The sequence below is a fragment of the Bufo bufo genome, chromosome 2, assembly GCF_905171765.1.
Source record: "Bufo bufo chromosome 2, aBufBuf1.1, whole genome shotgun sequence".
Taxonomy (NCBI): Eukaryota; Metazoa; Chordata; class Amphibia; order Anura; family Bufonidae; genus Bufo; species Bufo bufo.
Window position 1 is genome coordinate 522055965 of NC_053390.1, and position 19110 is coordinate 522075074.

Consider the following 19110-nt stretch of genomic DNA (forward strand, 5'->3'; position numbering starts at 1 on the left):
CATGCAAAGTTTCCTGGCAATTTTTAGTATGTCTTGCAGATGGGTGGAATACTTCAGGTACTGCTTGACAACCAGATTGAACACGTGCACCATGCAGGGTACATGGCTCAGCCCTCCTTGAGGCAGCGCTGACACCATATTCTTTACATTGTTGTTCTCCATGGTTACGATTTTGATTTGTCGCGGAGAAAGCCAGGGTTTGATTTCTTGATTAAGGATGTGAAGAAGTTCCTCCCCTGCGTGACTCCGTTCGCCCTGGCAAACGAGGTGTAGAACAATGTGACACCGCCATGCCCTGCACATGTGGTATGCTGGAGGGGCACTGTGAATTGTCCCTGCAGTGGAGGCTGAGGACACGGTGGAGGATGAGGAGGCAGACATTGTCGCAGGGCCAACAGCGTGAGAACTTGAAGGCGGAAGGGGCGTCACCTGGACAAGTTGCTAATGTGGCTGGGCAGGAACCACATTTACCCAGTCGGCCGTAAAGGACATATATTGTCCTTGCCCTTAGTTACAGCTCCACATGTCTGCGCTGCCGTGCACTTTGGCAGACACTGACAGGCTCAAGGACTGGCCACGTTCTTTTCTACATATGTGTGCAGGGCTGGTACTGCCTTTTTGGCAAAGAAATTATGGCTTGGGACTCTCCACCTCGGCTCGACACAAGCCATCAGTTCCCTGTAAGGTGCTGAGTCCACCACTTGGAAAAGGAGGGACTGTAGCACCAGCAACTTGGCCAGGAGCACGTTCAGCTTCTGCGTCGTTGGATGACCACATGTGTATTGCTGTCTCTTGCTAATCGATTCGTTGATCGACTGCTGACGAAATGCGAGACGAGGAGTAGTAGGAGGAGGAGCAGGAGCATCAGGACCGGTAGATGATGGGAAGAACAGACATCTCCCTTTGGCTGAGGTGGTGGAGCCTTGACTGCCTGAAATCGGGTGCATTTCACAGGGTGATGTAGCGGTTGCTGCTGCAGGCTGGACCACACATTGAAGCCACGGTTCTCCCAGGCCACTTTATGATGACGCTGCATTCGTTGACCGTGGTGCCAACATTGGAACCCTGGCCCCACTTCACCTTCTGCCCACAGATTCGGTTAATGGCCATGTTCACCTCATCCGGCGGCTTAACAAAAAACTGCCACACTGCCAAGTGGGTGATTTTAGCCCCAACACTCCGCACTGACTGACTACTACGGCCGCTGCCTCCATGAACCCCTGCACCACTACTTTCCAGGCAGGTAGGCTTCTACGAAGCGGGTGGTCTACCCCGGGCACGTTTGGCTTCCGACCTCCCACTGCTGCCACCCTGCTGACTCCCGGCCACGCTACCGACTTGCTGGCTTTGCCTCACGCGCAAGCTGCCACTCTATTCTCTTGTTGATGATGAAGCCCCTTTGTCACCCAGCTCCCAATTGCAATTGGCTACATCATCATCGAGTATTGTATGCACGTTACTGATGTCGTCCTCAACGGTCTCTGAGCCAGGAGCCTGACCGCTCGCAACGCCAGCTCCCACCCCACTCTCCTCATCACTACTTGCCCGCCTAGCAGAGGAAGCGGCGGGTGTCTTCTAGTAGTTCGTCCTCGCTATATAGTGGAGTTGAGCCCACAGCATACAATACTTCTGTGGGTGATGGAACAGCAAAGGAGAGAGGTAGGTTGAGGGCACAGGGCCTGCTCCCGGGCCATGCCAACTAAGGATTGCGCCTGACGAACCCACTGACTCTTGGCTGGGGGTGTCTGATGTAATTTGGGACGAAGTGGATGACCGAGTCAACCATTCAAGAACCACTGGGTTGCTGGTCAGGACACAATCGCTAGATGACACCGGGAGCTCAGGCCTCTGGAAGTGACACCTGCTGCCACGCCCCATTACTTTGCTGCAACCTGTGCCTGCACCAGGAACATTTAGGCCTCTGCCTGTCCCCTGTGCAGGGCCTGTCACTTCACTGTCTGACATACTGTTAGATCAAATAAATAAAAAAAAAGGGAAATTAATACACCCCAAAAAATTTTGTAACAAAGGCTAATAAGCCCTTTTTTTTCACAAGCATTTTTTCCCCCACTAATACACCTCAAAATAGATTTTAGAACATATAACTGCACCGCCGAATGGCTAATAACTAGAGTTGAGCGAACACCTGGATGTTCGGGTTCGAGAAGTTCGGCCGAACTTCCCAGAAATGTTCGGGATCCGAACCCGATCCGAACTTCGTCCCGAACCCCATTGGGGACCCGAACTTTTGGGCACTAAAAAGGCTGTAAAACAGCCCAGGAAAGAGCTAGAGGGCTGCAAAAGGCAGCAACATGTAGGTAAATCCCCTGCAAACAAATGTGGATAGGGAAATGAATTAAAATTAAAATTAAAAAAATAAAAATGAACCAATATCAATTGGACAGACGTCCCATAGCAAAGAATCTGGCTTCATGTCAGCAGAGAATCAGTCTCTTCATGCCATAGCAGAGAATCTGGCTTCATGTCAGCGCAGAATCAGTCTTCATGTCATAGCAGAGAATCAGGCTTCACGTCACCCACCACTGGAACAGGCCACTGTCACACATTTAGGCCCAGGCACCCAGGCAGAGGAGAGGTCCCGTAACAGAGAATCTGGCCTTATGTCAGCGCAGAATCTGTCTTCATGTCATAGCAGAGAATCAGGCTTCACGTCACCCACCACTGGAACAGGCCACTGTCACACATTTAGGCCCCGGCCCCCTGACAGAGGAGAGCGGTCCCGTAACAGAGAATCTGGCCTTATGTCAGCGCAGAATCTGTCTTCATGTCATAGCAGAGAATCAGGCTTCACGTCACCCACCACTGGAACAGGCCACTGTCACACATTTAGGCCCAGGCACCCAGGCAGAGGAGAGAGGTCCCGTAACAGAGAATCTGGCCTTATGTCAGCGCAGAATCTGTCTTCATGTCATAGCAGAGAATCAGGCTTCACGTCACCCACCACTGGAACAGGCCACTGTCAGACATTTAGGCCCAGGCACCCAGGCAGAGGAGAGAGGTCCCGTAACAGAGAATCTGGCCTTATGTCAGCGCAGAATCTGTATTCATGTCATAGCAGAGAATCAGGCTTCACGTCACCCACCACTGGAACAGGCCACTGTCACACATTTAGGCCCAGGCACCCAGACAGAGGAGAGCGGTCCCGTAACAGAGAATCTGGCCTTATGTCAGCGCAGAATCTGTACTCATGTCATAGCAGAGAATCAGGCTTCACGTCACCCACCACTGGAACAGGCCACTGTCACACATTTAGGCCCCGGCACCCAGACAGAGGAGAGCGGTCCCGTAACAAAAAATCTGGCCTTATGTCAGCGCAGAATCTGTCTTCATGTCATAGCAGAGAATCAGGCTTCACGTCACCCACCACTGGAACAGGCCACTGTCACACATTTAGGCCCAGGCACCCAGGCAGAGGAGAGAGGTCCCGTAACAGAGAATCTGGCCTTATGTCAGCGCAGAATCTGTATTCATGTCATAGCAGAGAATCAGGCTTCACGTCACCCACCACTGGAACAGGCCACTGTCACACATTTAGGCCCCGGCACCCAGACAGAGGAGAGCGGTCCCGTAACAGAGAATCTGGCCTTATGTCAGCGCAGAATCTGTATTCATGTCATAGCAGAGAATCAGGCTTCACGTCACCCACCACTGGAACAGGCCACTGTCACACATTTAGGCCCCGGCACCCAGACAGAGGAGAGGTTCATTCAACTTTGGGTTGACCCGCAATATAATGGTAAAATGAAATTAAAAATAGTATTGCATAAGGAAGTGCCCTGGAGTAGAATAATATATTGTTAAGGGGAGGTAGTTAATATCTAATCTGCACAAGGGATGGACAGGTCCTGTGGGATCCATGCCTGGTTCATTTTTATGAACGTCAGCTTGTCCACATTGGCTGTAGACAGGCGGCTGCGTTTGTCTGTAATGACGCCCCCTGCCGTGCTGAATACACGTTCAGACAAAACGGGCAGGCCAGCACCTCCAAGGCATAAAAGGCTAGCTCTGGCCACGTGGACAATTTGGAGACCAAGAAGTTGAATGGGGCCGAACCATCAGTCAGTACGTGGAGGGGTGTGCACAGGTACTGTTCCACCATGTTAGTGAAATGTTGCCTCCTGCTAACACGTTCCGTATCAGGTGGTGGTGCACTTAGCTGTGGCGTGTTGACAAAACTTTTCCACATCTCTGCCATGCTAACCCTGCCCTCAGAGGAGCTGGGCGTGACACAGCTGCGTTGGCGACCTCTTGCTCCTCCTCTGCCTTCGCCTTGGGCTTCCACTGGTTCCCCTGTGACATTTGGGAATGCTCTTAGTAGCGCGTCTACCAACGTGCGCTTGAACCCGCGCATCTTCCTATCACGCTCCAGTGTAGGAAGTAAGGTGGGCACATTGTCTTTGTACCGGGGATCCAGCAGGCTGGCAACTCAGTAGTCCGCACACGTTAAAATGTGGGCAACTCTGCTGTCGTTGCGCAGGCACTGCAGCATGTAGTCGCTCATGTGTGCCAGGCTGCCCAGAGGTAAGGACAAGCTGTCCTCTGTGGGAGGCGTATCATCATCGTCCTGTGTTTCCCCCCAGCCACGCACCAGTGATGGGCCCGAGCTGCTTTGGGTGCCACCCCGCTGTGAACATGCTTCATCCTCATCCTCCTCCACCTCCTCCTCATCCTCGTCCTCCTCGTCCTCCAGTAGTGGGCCCTGTCTGGCCACATTTGTACCTGGCCTCTGGTGTTGCAAAAAACCTCCCTCTGAGTCCCTTCGAAGAGACTGGCCTGAAAGTGCTAAAAATGACCCCTCTTCCTCCTCTTCCTCCTGGGCCACCTCCTCTTCCATCATCGCCCTAAGTGTTTTCTCAAGGAGACATAGAAGTGGTATTGTATTGCTGATAACGGCGTCATCGCCACTGGCCATGTTGGTGGAGTACTCGAAACAGCGCAACAGGGCACACAGGTCTCGCATGGAGGCCCAGTCATTGGTGGTGAAGTGGGTCTGATCCACAGTGCGACTGACCCGTGCGTGCTGCAGCTGAAACTCCACTATTGCCTGCTGCTGCTCGCACAGTCTGTCCAGCATATGCAAGGTGGAGTTACACCTGGTGGGCACGTCGCATATGAGGCGGTGAGCGGGAAGGCCGAAGTTACGCTGTAGCGCAGACAGGCGAGCAGCGGCAGGGTGTGAACGCCGGAAGCGCGAACAGACGGCCCGCACTTTATGCAGCAGCTCTGACATGTCGGGGTAGTTGCGAATGAACTTCTGCACCACCAAATTCAGCACATGCGCCAGGCAAGGGATGTGCGTCAAACCGGCTAGTCCCAGAGCTGCAACGAGATTTCGCCCATTATCGCACACCACCAGACCGGGCTTGAGGCTCACCGGCAGCAACCACTCGTCGGTCTGTTGTTCCATACCCCGCCACAACTCCTGTGCGGTGTGGGGCCTGTCCCCCAAACATATGAGTTTCAGAATGGCCTGCTGACGTTTACCCCGTGCTGTGCTGAAGTTGGTGGTGAAGGTGTGTGGCTGACTGGATGAGCAGGTGGAAGAAGAGGAGGAGGAAGCTGAGTAGGAGGAGGAGGAGACAGGAGGCAAAGAATGCTGCCCTGCGATCCTTGGCGGCGGAAGGACGTGCGCCAAACAGCTCTCCGCCTGGGGCCCAGCCGCCACTACATTTACCCAGTGTGCAGTTAGGGAGATATAGCGTCCCTGGCCGTGCTTACTGGTCCACGTATTTGTGGTTATTTTGATGGCGTTGCGCAGTGCACACTTGATTTTATCGGACACTTGTTTGTGCATAGGTAGTGGCGGCTGGGAACAACATACTGTGGGACAGCAAGTGACATGAGCTGTTTGAAGCTGTGTGTGTCCACCAGCCTAAATGACAGCATTTCATAGGCCAGTAGTTTAGAAATGCTGGCATTCAGGGCCAGGGATCGAGGGTGGCTAGGTGGGAATTTACGCTTTCTCTCAAATGTTTGTGAGATGGAGAGCTGAACGCTGCCGTGTGACATGGTTGAGATGCTTGGTGACGGAGGTGGTGGTGTTGGTGGTACATCCCATGTTTGCTGGGTGGCAGGTGCCAACCTTCCTCCAGAGGCAGAGAAAGAGGCCGAGGCGGCGGCAGCAGCAGCAGAAGAGGCCGAGGCGGCGGCAGCAGCAGAAGAGGCCGAGGCGGCAGCAGCAGAAGAGGTAGCAGGGGGAGCCTGAGTGACTTCCTTGTTTTTAAGGTGTTTACGCCACTGCAGTTCATGCTTTGCATGCAGGTGCCTGGTCATGCAGGTTGTGCTAAGGTTCAGAACGTTAATGCCTCGCTTCAGGCTCTGATGGCACAGCGTGCAAACCACTCGGGTCTTGTCGTCAGCACATTGTTTGAAGAAGTGCCATGCCAGGGAACTCCTTGAAGCTGCCTTTGGGGTGCTCGGTCCCAGATGGCGGCGGTCAGTAGCAGGCGGAGTCTCTTGGCGGCGGGTGTTCTGATTTTGCCCACTGCTCCCTCTTTTGCTACGCTGTTGGCTCGGTCTCACCACTGCCTCTTCCTTCGAACTCTGAAAGTCAGTGGCACGACCATCATTCCATGTGTGGTCTAGGACCTCATCGTCCCCTGCATCGTCTTCCACCCAGTCTTGATCCCTGACCTCCTGTTCAATCTGCACACTGCAGAAAGACGCAGCAGTTGGCACCTGTGTTTCGTCATCATCAGAGACGTGTTGAGGTGGTATTCCCATGTCCTCATCATCAGGAAAAATAAGTGGTTGTGCGTTAGTGCATTCTATCTCTTCCACCCCTGGGGAAGGGCTAGGTGGATGCCCTTGGGAAACCCTGGCAGCAGAGTCTTCAAACAGCATAAGAGACTGCTGCATAACTTGAGGCTCAGACAGTTTCCCTGATATGCATGGGGGTGATGTGACAGACCGATGGGCTTGGTTTTCATGCGCCATCTGTGCGCTTTCTGCAGAAGACTGGGTGGGAGATAATGTGAACGTGCTGGATCCACTGTCGGCCACCCAGTTGACTAATGCCTGTACCTGCTCAGGCCTTACCATCCTTAGAACGGCATTGGGCCCCACCAAATATCGCTGTAAATTCTGCTGGCTACTGGGACCTGAGGTAGTGTGTTCACTAGGACGTGTGGCTGTGGCAGAACGGCCACGTCCTCTCCCAGCACCAGAGGGTCCACTAACACCACCACGACCATGTCCACGTCCACGTCCGCGTCCCTTATTAGATGTTTTCCTCATTGTTCCCGTTCACCAGAATTTTGAGAATGGCAAATTTGGGAATGCTTTTTCAACCCAGAACAAAAAGTGTGCTTTTACGGTCACTACAAATAACTTGACCAGCTAAAACAGTGCAGATTTGGTTGAATAGAGATGTGAGACCTGTTTTTTTTTTGCGCTGTGTGACAGTTATAGGTTTAATCACAGAATCACACTTCTATCAGCACGCTAGCGTGTGTCTTAGGTTTTTCTGAATGACACTATCAATACCTTCAATGTAAGATTTTCTTTTTGGGATAGATTTCAAGTAGGCCTCAAATACCAGAAACTAGTTATTTTGAGAATGGCAAATTTGGGAATGCTTTTTCAACCAGAACAAAAAGTGTGCTTTTACGGTCACTACAAATAACTTGACCAGCTAAAACAGTGCAGATTTGGTTGAATAGAGATGTGAGACCTGTTTTTTTTTTGCGCTGTGTGACAGGTATAGGTTTAATCACAGAATCACACTTCTATCAGCACGCTAGTGTGTGTCTTAGGTTTTTCTGAATGACACTATCAATACCTTCAATGTAAGATTTTCTTTTTGGGATAGATTTCAAGTAGGCCTCAAATACCAGAAACTAGTTATTTTGAGAATGGCAAATTTGGGAATGCTTTTTCAACCCAGAACAAAAAGTCTGCTTTTACGGTCACTACAAATAACTTGACCAGCTAAAACAGTGCAGATTTGGTTGAATAGAGATGTGAGACCTGTTTTTTTTGCGCTGTGTGACAGGTATAGGTTTAATCACAGAATCACACTTCTATCAGCACGCTAGCATGTGTCTTAGGTTTTTCTGAATGACACTATCAATACCTTCAATGTAAGATTTTCTTTTTGGGATAGATTTCAAGTAGGCCTCAAATACCAGAAACTAGTTATTTTGAGAATGGCAAATTTGGGAATGCTTTTTCAACCCAGAAAAAAAAGTGTGGCTTTTACGGTCAATACAAATAACTTGACCAGCTAAAACAGTACAGATTTGGTTGAATAGAAATGTCAGGTCTATTTTTTAGGCGCTGGGTGACAGCTCAACTTGCCCTGATGTAATATATGGCCAAAAAATAACCACACTGTTGATGGTTAAATGCACTTGGGTGACACAGGCTCAGCCTGCACCAGATGTTAGTATATGGCCAAAAAATAATCAGACTGTGATGGTTAAATGCACTTGGGTGACAACAGGCTCAGCCTGCATGCTGATGTAGGATATAGCACAAAATAACCACACTATCGATGGTTAAATTCACTTGGGTGACACAGGCTCAGCTGCAGCTGATGTAGTATATGGCCAAAAATAATCAGACTGTTGATGATTAAATGCACTTGGGTGACACAGGCTCAGCCTGCAGCTGATGTAGTATATGGCAAAAAATAACCAGACTGTTGATGGTTAAATGCACTTCGGTGACACAGGCTCAGCCTGCAGCTGATGTAGGATATAGCACAAAATAACCACACTATCGATGGTTAAAATACACTTGGTGATAGCTCGTGCTGGCGCACCACAAGTCACAAAATGGCCGCCGATCCCCCCAGAAAAAAAGTGATCTAAAAACGCTCTGGGCAAGCTCAAAAAAGTGAGCAAGTCAATAATAGCACTTCAATGATCCACAGCTGCAGATCGATCACAGAATTAAGTCTTTTGGAGGAGTTAATCTGCCTAATCTCGCCCCTACGATCGCAGCTGCAACCTCTCCCTATACTGATCATAGCAGAGTGACGTGCAGCGTACGTGACTCCAGCTTAAATAGAGGCTGGGTCACATGGTGCACTGGCCTATCACAGCCTGCCATAGTAGGCATGGCTGTGATGGCCTCTTGGGCCAAGTAGTATGCGCTTGTTGATTGGCTGCTTTTGCAGCCTTTCAAAAAGCGCCAAGAAAGCGCCGAACACCGAACCCGAACCCGGACTTTACGAAATGTTCGGGTTCGCTCATCCCTATAATAACACTTTTTTCTTCACTAATACACCCCAAAAAAGGCTTAGAACATATAACTGCACTGGTGAACGGCAAATAATACTTTTTTCCCCACTAATACACCCAAAAAAGCTGTAATTTTGTCACTTCACTGCACAGAGGCTAATAAGCCCTTTTTTGTCCCTAATACACCAAAAAAAGGCTTCAGAACATATGACTGCACCGCTGAACGGCTTATACTTTTTTTTTACCACTAATACACCCCAAAAAAGGCTTCCGAACATATAACTGCACCACTGAACAGCCAATACCACTTTTTTCCCACTAATACACCCCAAAAAGGCTGTAATTTTGTCTATTCACTGCACAACAAGCCTTTTTTCCCAACCAAAACACAAAAAGAAAGGCTGTAATTCTGTCACTTCACTGCACAACGGCTAACAAACCTTTTTTTTCACTAATACAGCCCAAAAAAAGGCTTTACAACATTTAACTGCACTGGTGAATGGCAAATAATACTTTTTTTGCCCACTAATACAGTCCAAAATTTTTTGTAATTTTGTCACCTCAAAACACAAAGGCTAATAAGTAGTTTTGAGCGAACATGCTCGGCCGAACTGCATGAGTCATGAACAGCGCAATCTATTGGTTTCATAGTCTTATGAAAAGACAATGAATCCAATAGTAGGCGCTGTTCATGAGTAGTGTAGATCACAAATTTTCATGCAAATGGTTTTTTAGCTGAAAAACAAGGCATATTCTGCTCATTTGCATGTCTTTCCCATATGACCATGTTTATGCAAATTAATTTTTATATGACAAAACTGTATAGAAAGGCTATTGAAACTTTTCAGAAATAGAGGCTAAATTACATTTAAATACACTCACTCGAGCACAAGCGATATTCGGCCGAATATCGCGACGTGCCGAGCATAGCGATGCTCGAGCCAAACTGATGTTCCAAGCATGCTCACCAAACACTACTAATAATCCCTTTTTTTTTCACTAATACACCTGAAAAAAAGGCTTCAGAACCGATAACTGCACCGCTGAACGGCTATTTTTTTTCCCCACTAATACACCTCAAAAAAGGCTTTAGAACATATAACTGCACTGCTCGCTGAACAGCAAAAAATATATATTTTTTTAATTTTAATATACCCGACAAAAAGGCTTCAGAACATATTACTGCACCACTGAACAGCTAATACCACCTTTTTTCCACTAATACACCCCAAAAAAGGCTGTGATTTTGTCACTTCACCGCACAAAGGCTAATAATCCCTTTTTTTCCCCTCTAATACACCTCAAAAAAGGCTTCAGAACTAGAGTTGAGAGGACACCTGAAAGTTCGGGTTTGACGGGTTCGGCCGAACTTCACAAAAAAGTTTGAGTTCGGGACCCGAACTTGACCCCGAACTCGAACCCCATTGAAGTCAACGGGGACCTGAACTTTTGAGCACTAAAATGGCTGTAAAAATGTCATGGAAAGGGCTAGAGGGCTGCAAATGGCATCAAAATGTGGTTAAGAGCATGGCAAGTGCTCTTCAAACAAATGTGGATAGGGAAATGACTTTAAATAACATAAAATACGTAAAAATTAAAATAATAATCTTGATCTAGGAGGACGAGGTCCATATGGAGAAGGAGGTTGAGGAGGCGGTGTATGTGGCGGTGTATGTGGAAGCGGCGGTGGAGGAGGAGGTAGCCTACACTGCTTTTTGGTTTTAAATTTATTTTTTATTTTTTTAATTAGGGTACACCCCAAAACATTGGGAAATATAACCTGTGATAACCCCCTCCAGTCGAGCTAAACACACATTCAGACAATACACTGGCTGCAGGGCAGGCCAGCACCTCCAAGGGGTAAAGGGCAAGCTCAGGCCATGTGCCCAATTTGGAGACCCAGAAGTTGCCGGGGCTGACCCCTGTCAGTCAGTTTGTGTAGGCGTGTGCACACTTACTGCCCCACCATGTCACACGTCCCCGTGATGTTCACGATCCAATTTGATATCTGCTCTATCAACTTTCGATGTTCTTTTATGCGCCTACCATGGTGATCACGGTTATCGGCGAATCAGGGTTCCAGGCCGGAGAGGGAGCCAGAGAAAAGGATACCACATGCGAGGGAGGTCATTGGATGAAATTAAATGTAATCGAGCGGAAATGTGGGACAAAATATTGAAGCATAAGCTTCCAAGTTAAGGAGGGGGCGCGCAGCAATTACCCACTCCCAACTCGGGGAGGTATCCACGCCCTGATCCAGACTAGGCCGCAATTAAAGATTTGTGCCCAAAATGGGTGTTTGTTTAATGACTAAATAGAACCACAGTATGTAAAGGGTGTATCTCACATGCCCTGATCCAGACTAGGCCACAATTAAAGATTTGTGCCCTAAATGGCGTGTTTGTTTAATAACTGAATAGAACCACAGTATGTAAAGGGTGTATCTCACGCCCTGATCCAGACTAGTCCGTTAATTCAAACTTTTTTGCCCAAAACGGGTGTTTGTTTAATGACTGAATATGACAGCAGTATATAACCCTTGAATTTCACATGTGCTGATGCTGCAAGGCCAGAAAAATTTAGTATTTTGCCAAAAAAAGGATGTTTGTTAATAGAAGAATATATCCACAGTATCTAAATGGTGTATCTCACACGACTGATCCAGACTAGGCCGCAATTAAATTTGTTTGCCCAAATGGCTGTATTTCAATAACTGAATAGAACCACAGTATGTTAAGGGTGTATCGCATAATGACATATGCAGCAAAGCTGCAAAATAAACTTTTTTTGCCCAAATGGGTGTTTGTTTAATAACTGAATATGACAGCAGTATATAACCCTTGAATTTTACACGTGCTGATGCTGCAAGGCCTGCACAATTGTGTATTTTGCCCAAAAAAGGGTGTTTTATTAATAGAAGAATATAACCACAGTATCTAAATGGTGTATCTCACACCAACTGATCCAGACTAGGCCGCAATTAAATTTGTTTGCCCAAAATGGCTGTATTTCAATAACTGAATAGAACCACAGTATGTAAAGGGTGTATATCACACATACTGATCCAGATAGGCCGCAATTTAAGGTTTTTGCCCAAAACTGGGGTGTTTGTTTAATACAGTGTTTCCCAACCAGTGTGCCTCCAGCTGTTGCAAAAACTACAACTCCCAGCATGCCCGGACAGCCTTTGGGCTGTGCAGGCATGCTGGGAGTTGTAGTTTTGCAACAGCTGGAGGCACACTGGTTGGGAAACACTGGTTTAATAACTGAATATGACAGCAGTATATAACCCTTGAATTTCACACATGCTGATGCTGTAAAATTAGGTATTTTGGCAAAAAAGTGTGTTTTTAAAAACCCGGAAAATTATGGCGGTATTTCTAGCTTAAATTGCACACTGACTAATCCAGATGTTGTATATTGCCCAAAAGTGTTTGGTTTTTTTAGTAACAGAATATGAAAGCTGTATATATTTAACCACCTCCGGACCGCTGTACGCACAGACGCGTCCCTGGAGGTGGTTGTTTCAATTCACGATGTGGACGCGCCGGCGCGTCCTCTCGCGAGACGCGAGAGATTTCGGTCACAGCCGGCCCGCGCATCGCGGGCCGGCAAAAGTTCAAGGAGAATTGCATCAGCAACCTGCCAGCCAATGATCGTCCCTGGCAGGTTGCTGATTTTTAAAAAATCGAATCACAAGCCATATAACAGATCATATTAGTAAATATGATCTGTTATATGGCTTCTCTGCTCCTCTGCTGGTCCTTTTCGTCGGTTGGATCCAGCAGAGGAGCAGACTTCACAGTGAGTACACCAAACAGCACACCTTAGCCCCAGATCACCCCCCTGCACCCCAATTAACCCTTTGATCACCCCTTTGATCGCCCCTGTCAATCACTAGTGAAAGACAAAAAGTGATCAGTGTAAACTGTCACTTTTTTTTTCACTAGTATTGGCTGTTAGGTTTTAGGGATAGTTTAGGCCCCTTGGTTAGGTAGTTAGCGTCAGTTAGCGCCCACCCCACCGCACCGCAGTCACTTTTATTCGCTGATTAGCGTATCGCTAATCAGCATTTGTACTTTTATAGTATCTGTAAGTGATCAAAAACTGATCACGGTCAGATCTATTAATTGTAGTGTCACCTTAGCTCGCCCTCCACCCAAAAGCAGTGTTTGCCCGTCAGGCTGATCGGTCGCCCACACGTGCGTTCACCCACGCCCGCCCCACCGCAGTGACAAAAAATTATTATTTTTTGATCACTGCACATTCACTTTACACGCACTGCGGCGATAAAAAAATCAGTTTTGATATTTTTTATCAACCGCAGCGGCCTCCGGTACTTCGCTAGCCTCCCCTTTGTAAGACAGGTTTGCTTTTTTTTCTTGGGTAGTCTCAGGAATACCCCTAAATTTAGTAGTCCAAAATGTCAAACAGGGGGTATTCTTCTGAAGAGGCCTACAGGATTCTGACCCAGTCGGATGAGGAATGGGAACCCTCATCTGACGTATCTAGCGGGTCAGAATATAAACCTGTAGAAAGCAAGTGGCTCTCTGACCCAAAGTTCGGACGAGGAGGGTGAGGTCCTGGCAGCACCAGGCGTACCCGGCCCCGTGTCGCTAGACCACAGGTTATGCAGGATCCGCTTCAAGAGCAGCAGAGTGGGGCTGTCGCTGCCGGATCACGTGGTGAGGCATACACCAGCAGCGCAGCCCTTCCTGGACCTAGTACCAGCACTGCCGTACAACCTGGTGAAGTAGCGAGCACCAGAAGGGCAGTTGAAGCTGGTACGGTGGCACGTGCAGTAGTTACCCCGTCGCAGCCACCGCGCAGACAGGCCCGTAGAGCCCCTAGAATCCCTGAGGTGCTGGCAAACCCTGATTGGCAGTCACCAACTTCAGCCGCACCTGTAGTTCCCCCTTTCACCGCCCAGTCTGGAGTTCGGGTTGAGACGGCTCAAATCGGTTCGGCCCTGGGATTTTTTGAGCTGTTCTTGACTGCGGAGCTCTTGGACTTAGTCGTGGCAGAGACAAACCGGTATGCCACACAATTTATAACCGCAAACCCGGGAAGCTATTATGCCCAGCCTTTCCGGTGGAAACCAGTCCAAGTTTCCGAACTTAAAATTTTTCTGGGCCTTCTACTCAACATGGGCCTGTCAATAGAAAGCATGAATTGCGGTCATATTGGTCCACGAACCAATTCATTCACATGCCCATGTTCTCTGCTGCTATGTCCAGACACGATTTGAGACATCCTGCGTTTTCTGCATTTTAGCGACAACACCACCTCCCGTCCCAGTGGCCACCCAGCTTTTGACCGGCTCCACAAAATTTCGGCCCCTCATAGACCATTTCAACCAGAAATTTGCAGATTTGTATACCCCTGAGCAAAACATCTGCGTAGACGAGTCCCTAATACATTTTACCGGGCGCCTTGGCTTCAAACAATACATCCCCAAGCAAGCGTGCCGGTATGGGGTCAAATTGTATAAGCTCTGTGAAAGGGCCACAGGCTATTCCACAAATTTCGGATCTATGAGGGAAAAGATCAGACCCTGGAGCGGTCGGTTGCATGACTACCTGGGGAGCAGTGGGAAGACAGTCTGGGACTTGGTGTCACCCTTATTCGGCAAGGGGTACCATCTTTATGTGGACAATTTTTACACAAGTGTGGCCAGCCTTTAGGCATTTGTTTCTAGAACGGATTTGCGCCTGTGGCAACCGCGCGAACTAGTCGCGTGGGCTTCCCCCAACGGCTTGTAACCACCGTCTTGCAAGGGGGGAGAGGGCCTGCCTTGTGTAACGAAGAACTGCTCGCGGTGAAATGGAGAGACAAGCGTGACGTTTACATGCTCTCCTCATTCACGCAGACACGACAATCCAAATTGTAAGGGCAACCCGTGTCTTTGAAAAGCCCCTCTCAGTCCACGACTATAATGCGCTCATGGGAGGGTGAGCTCTTCAATGACAGTTGTTGGCTCCCTATTTAGTTTTCCCGCAGAAACAGACGCTGGTATAAGAAGGTGTCTGTATATTTAATTCAAATTGGCGCTGTATAATAGTTTTGTTCTCTACAGTAGGCTGGGAGAACACGATCCTTCCTCAAATTCCAGGAAGAGATCATCAAGAACCTCCTGTATCCAGAAGGTTCCGTGGCCCCATCCACCAGTGTAGTTAGCTGTCTAAACGAGCGACATTTCCCCAGTGTCGTTGCTGGTACCTCAACCCAACCGCCACCCCGAAAAAAATGTCGTGTCTGTAGCAGGAGTGGAATAAGGCGTGACACCCGCTATTTCTGTCCTGACTGCCCTGACCACCCTGCCCTATGCTTAGGAGAGTGTTTCCGGAAGTACCACACACAGGTACACTTAGCATAGGGATTGCATCTCACAGGACAGGCACACAGGGCTATTAGGGCCCTTTTACTCACAGCTGCTGCAAACCTCTCCTTTCACCTGGGATAAAGTGCATAACGTACTTCGCCACATCTTTAGGCGATTTGCGCTTTGCACATTGTCCCATGGGGAAGGAGATTTTTGTTCTATAAAGGTAAAAAAAACAAAACAAAAAAAAAATTACCGGTAAGTAAAAAAGTTTAAAAAGTTTAAAAAAGTTAATATGTTCTGTTCTGAAGTTAATAAATTTATTGCGTTGCGGCGTGGTTTTTTCTTTTTTGTTTTGTTTTTTTTACCTTCCAGGTGGACCAACCGATCGACTAGCTGCAGCACTGATGTGCATTCTGACAGAAGCATTGCGCTGCTGTCAGATTACACGCAAGTCGGTGTATGCGGCGCTGCAAGACGAGATTTCTCCTCTGCAGTAAAAGATACGTTTGCCGAGGCATATGAGCTGAGGAGGTGGCGGTGTTCATATACTTTGGCAAACACTTTGTATATACAGTGGCGGAAATAATTATTTGACCCCTCACTGATTTTGTAAGTTTGTCCAATGACAAAGAAATGAAAAGTCTCAGAACAGTATCATTTCAATGGTAGGTTTATTGTAACAGTGGCAGATAGCACATCAAAAGGAAAATCGAAAAAATAACTTTAAATAAAAGATAGCAACTGATTTGCATTTCATTGAGTGAAATAAGTATTTGAACCCTCTAACAAAAAAAGACTTAATACTTGGTGGAAAAACCCTTGTTTGCAAGCACAGAGGTCAAACGTTTCTTGTAATTGATGACCAAGTTTGCGCACATTTTAGGAGGAATGTTGGTCCACTCCTCTTTGCAGATCATCTCTAAATCCCTAAGGTTTCGAGGCTGTCTCTGTGCAACTCTGAGCTTGTGCTCCCTCCTAGGTTTTCGATTGGATTTGGTCCGGAGACTGACTAGGCCACTCCATGACCTTAATGTGCTTCTTCTTGAGCCACTCCTTTGTTGCCTTTTGCTGTATATTTTGGGTCATTGTCGTGCTGGAACACCCATCCACGACCCATTTTCAGTTTCCTGGCAGAGGGAAGGAGGTTGTCCGCTCAGGATTTCACGATACATGGACTCCGTCCATTTTTCCCGTTTATGCGAATTAGTTGTCCTGTGCCCTTAGCAGATAAAACACCCCAAAGCATAATGTTTCCACCCCCATGCTTGACGGTGGGGATCGGTGTTTTGGGGGTCATAGGCAGCATTTTTCTTCCTCCAAACACAGCGAGTTGAGTTAATGCCAAAGAGCTCTATTTTGGTCTCATCAGACCACAGCACCTTCTCCCAGTCACTCTCTGAATCATTCAGGTGTTCATTGGCAAACTTCAGACGGGCCTGCACATGTGCCTTCCTGAGCAGGGGGACCTTGCGAGCCCTGCAGGATTTTAATCCATTGCGGTGTAATGTGTTTCCAATGGTTTTCTTGGTGACTGTGGTCCCTGCTAATTTGAGGTCATTAACTAACTCCTCCGTGTAGTTCTAGGATGCTTTTTCACCTTTCTCAGAACCATTGACACCCCACGAGGTGAGATCTTGCGTGGAGCCCAGAGCGAGGTCGATTGTTGGTCTATTTGTGCTCCTTTCCATTTTCGAACAATCGCACAACAGTTGTCACCTTCTCTCCCAGCTTCTTGCTAATGGTTTCTGTAGCCCATTCCAGCCTTGTGCAGGTCTACATTTTTGTCTCTGACATCCTTGGATCAGCTCTTTGGTCTTTCCCATGTTGGAGAGTTTGGAGTCTGCTTGATTGATTGATTCTGTGGTACAGGTTGTCTTTTATACAGGTGACTAGTTAAGACAGGGTGTCCCTTAATGAGGGTGACCTAATTGAGTAGAAGTGTCCTAACCACTCTGTGGGAGCCAGAACTCTTATTGGTTGGTAGGGGTTCAAATACTTATTTCACTCAATGAAATGCAAATCAGTTGCTATCTTTTATTTAAAGTTATTTTTTCGATTTTCACTTTTGATGTGCTATCTGCCACTGTTACAATAAACCTACCATTGAAATGATACTGTTCTGAGACTTTTCATTTCTTTGTCATTGGACAAACTTACAAAATCAGTGAGGGGTCAAATAATTATTTCCGCCACTGTATATAAAAAAAAAAATCCCGGCAATGATTTATTCATCCACATCGATTGATGTGAATGGAGAAATCGGGTTTGCCAGGGTATACGAGCTAAGTGGGTATGGATGTTGGGCGGAGCTCCTATGTCCTGGCAGACGCCTTTCCCCTCCTTTTTCTTTTTTTGGCAGAGATTTTTTCATCCACATTGATCGATGCGAATGAAAAAATCTGTGCCGTTCATTTTTTTCTTTCAGCCCAGAGGCTGAACAGAAAAAAAAAATCTCATTACCCGTATGCTCAATATAAGGAGAATAGCAGAAACTCCTAATGCTGGGCATACATGTAATGATTGCGGAGACCCTCAAATGCCAGGGCAGTACAAACACCCCACAAATGACCCCAATTTGGAAAGAAGACACCCCAAGGTATTTGCTGAGGGGCTTATAGAGTCCATGAAAGATTGAAATTTTTGTCCCAAGTTAGCGGAAAGGGAGACTTTGTGAGAAAAAAAAAAAATCAATTTCTGCTAACTTGTGCCAAATTTTTTTTTTCTATGAACTCGCCATGCCCCTCATTGAATACCTTGGGGTGTCTTCTTTCCAGAATGGGGTCACTTGGGGGGTATTTATACTGCCCTGGCATTTTAGGGGCCCCAAAGCATGAGAAGAAGTCTGGTATCCAAATGTCTAAAAATGCCCTCCTAAAAAGAATTTGGGCTCCTTTGCCCACCTAGGCTGCAAAAAAGTGTCACACATCTGGTATCTCCGTATTCAGGAGAAGTTGGGGAATGTGTTTTTGGGTGTCATTTTACATATACCCATGCTGGGCGAGATAAATATCTTTGTCAAATGCCAACTTTGTATAAAAAAATGGGAAAAGTTGTCATTTGCCAAGATATTTCTCTCACCCAGCATGGGTATATGTAAAATGACCCCCCAAAACACATTCCCCAACTTTTCCTGAATACGGAGATACCAGATGTGTGACACTTTTTTGCAGCCTAGGTGGGCAAAGGGGCCCATATTCCAAAGAGCACCTTTTGGATTTCACAGGTCACTTACCTACTTACCACACATTTGGGCCCCTAGAATGACAGGGCAGTATAACTACCCCCACAAGTGACCCCATTTTGGAAAGAGACACCCCAAGGTATTCTATGAGGGGCATGGCGAGTTCCTAGAATTTTTTATTTTTTGTCACAAGTTCGTGGGAAATGATGATTTTTTTTTTTTCTTACAAGTCTCATATTCCACTAAATTGTGACAAAAAATAAAAACTTCCTTGAACTCACTATGCCCATCAGCGAATACCTTGTGGTGTCTTCTTTCCAAAATGGGGTCACTTGTGGGGTAGTTATACTGCCCCTGGCATTCTAGGGGCCCCAAATGTGTGGTAAGGAGTTTGAATT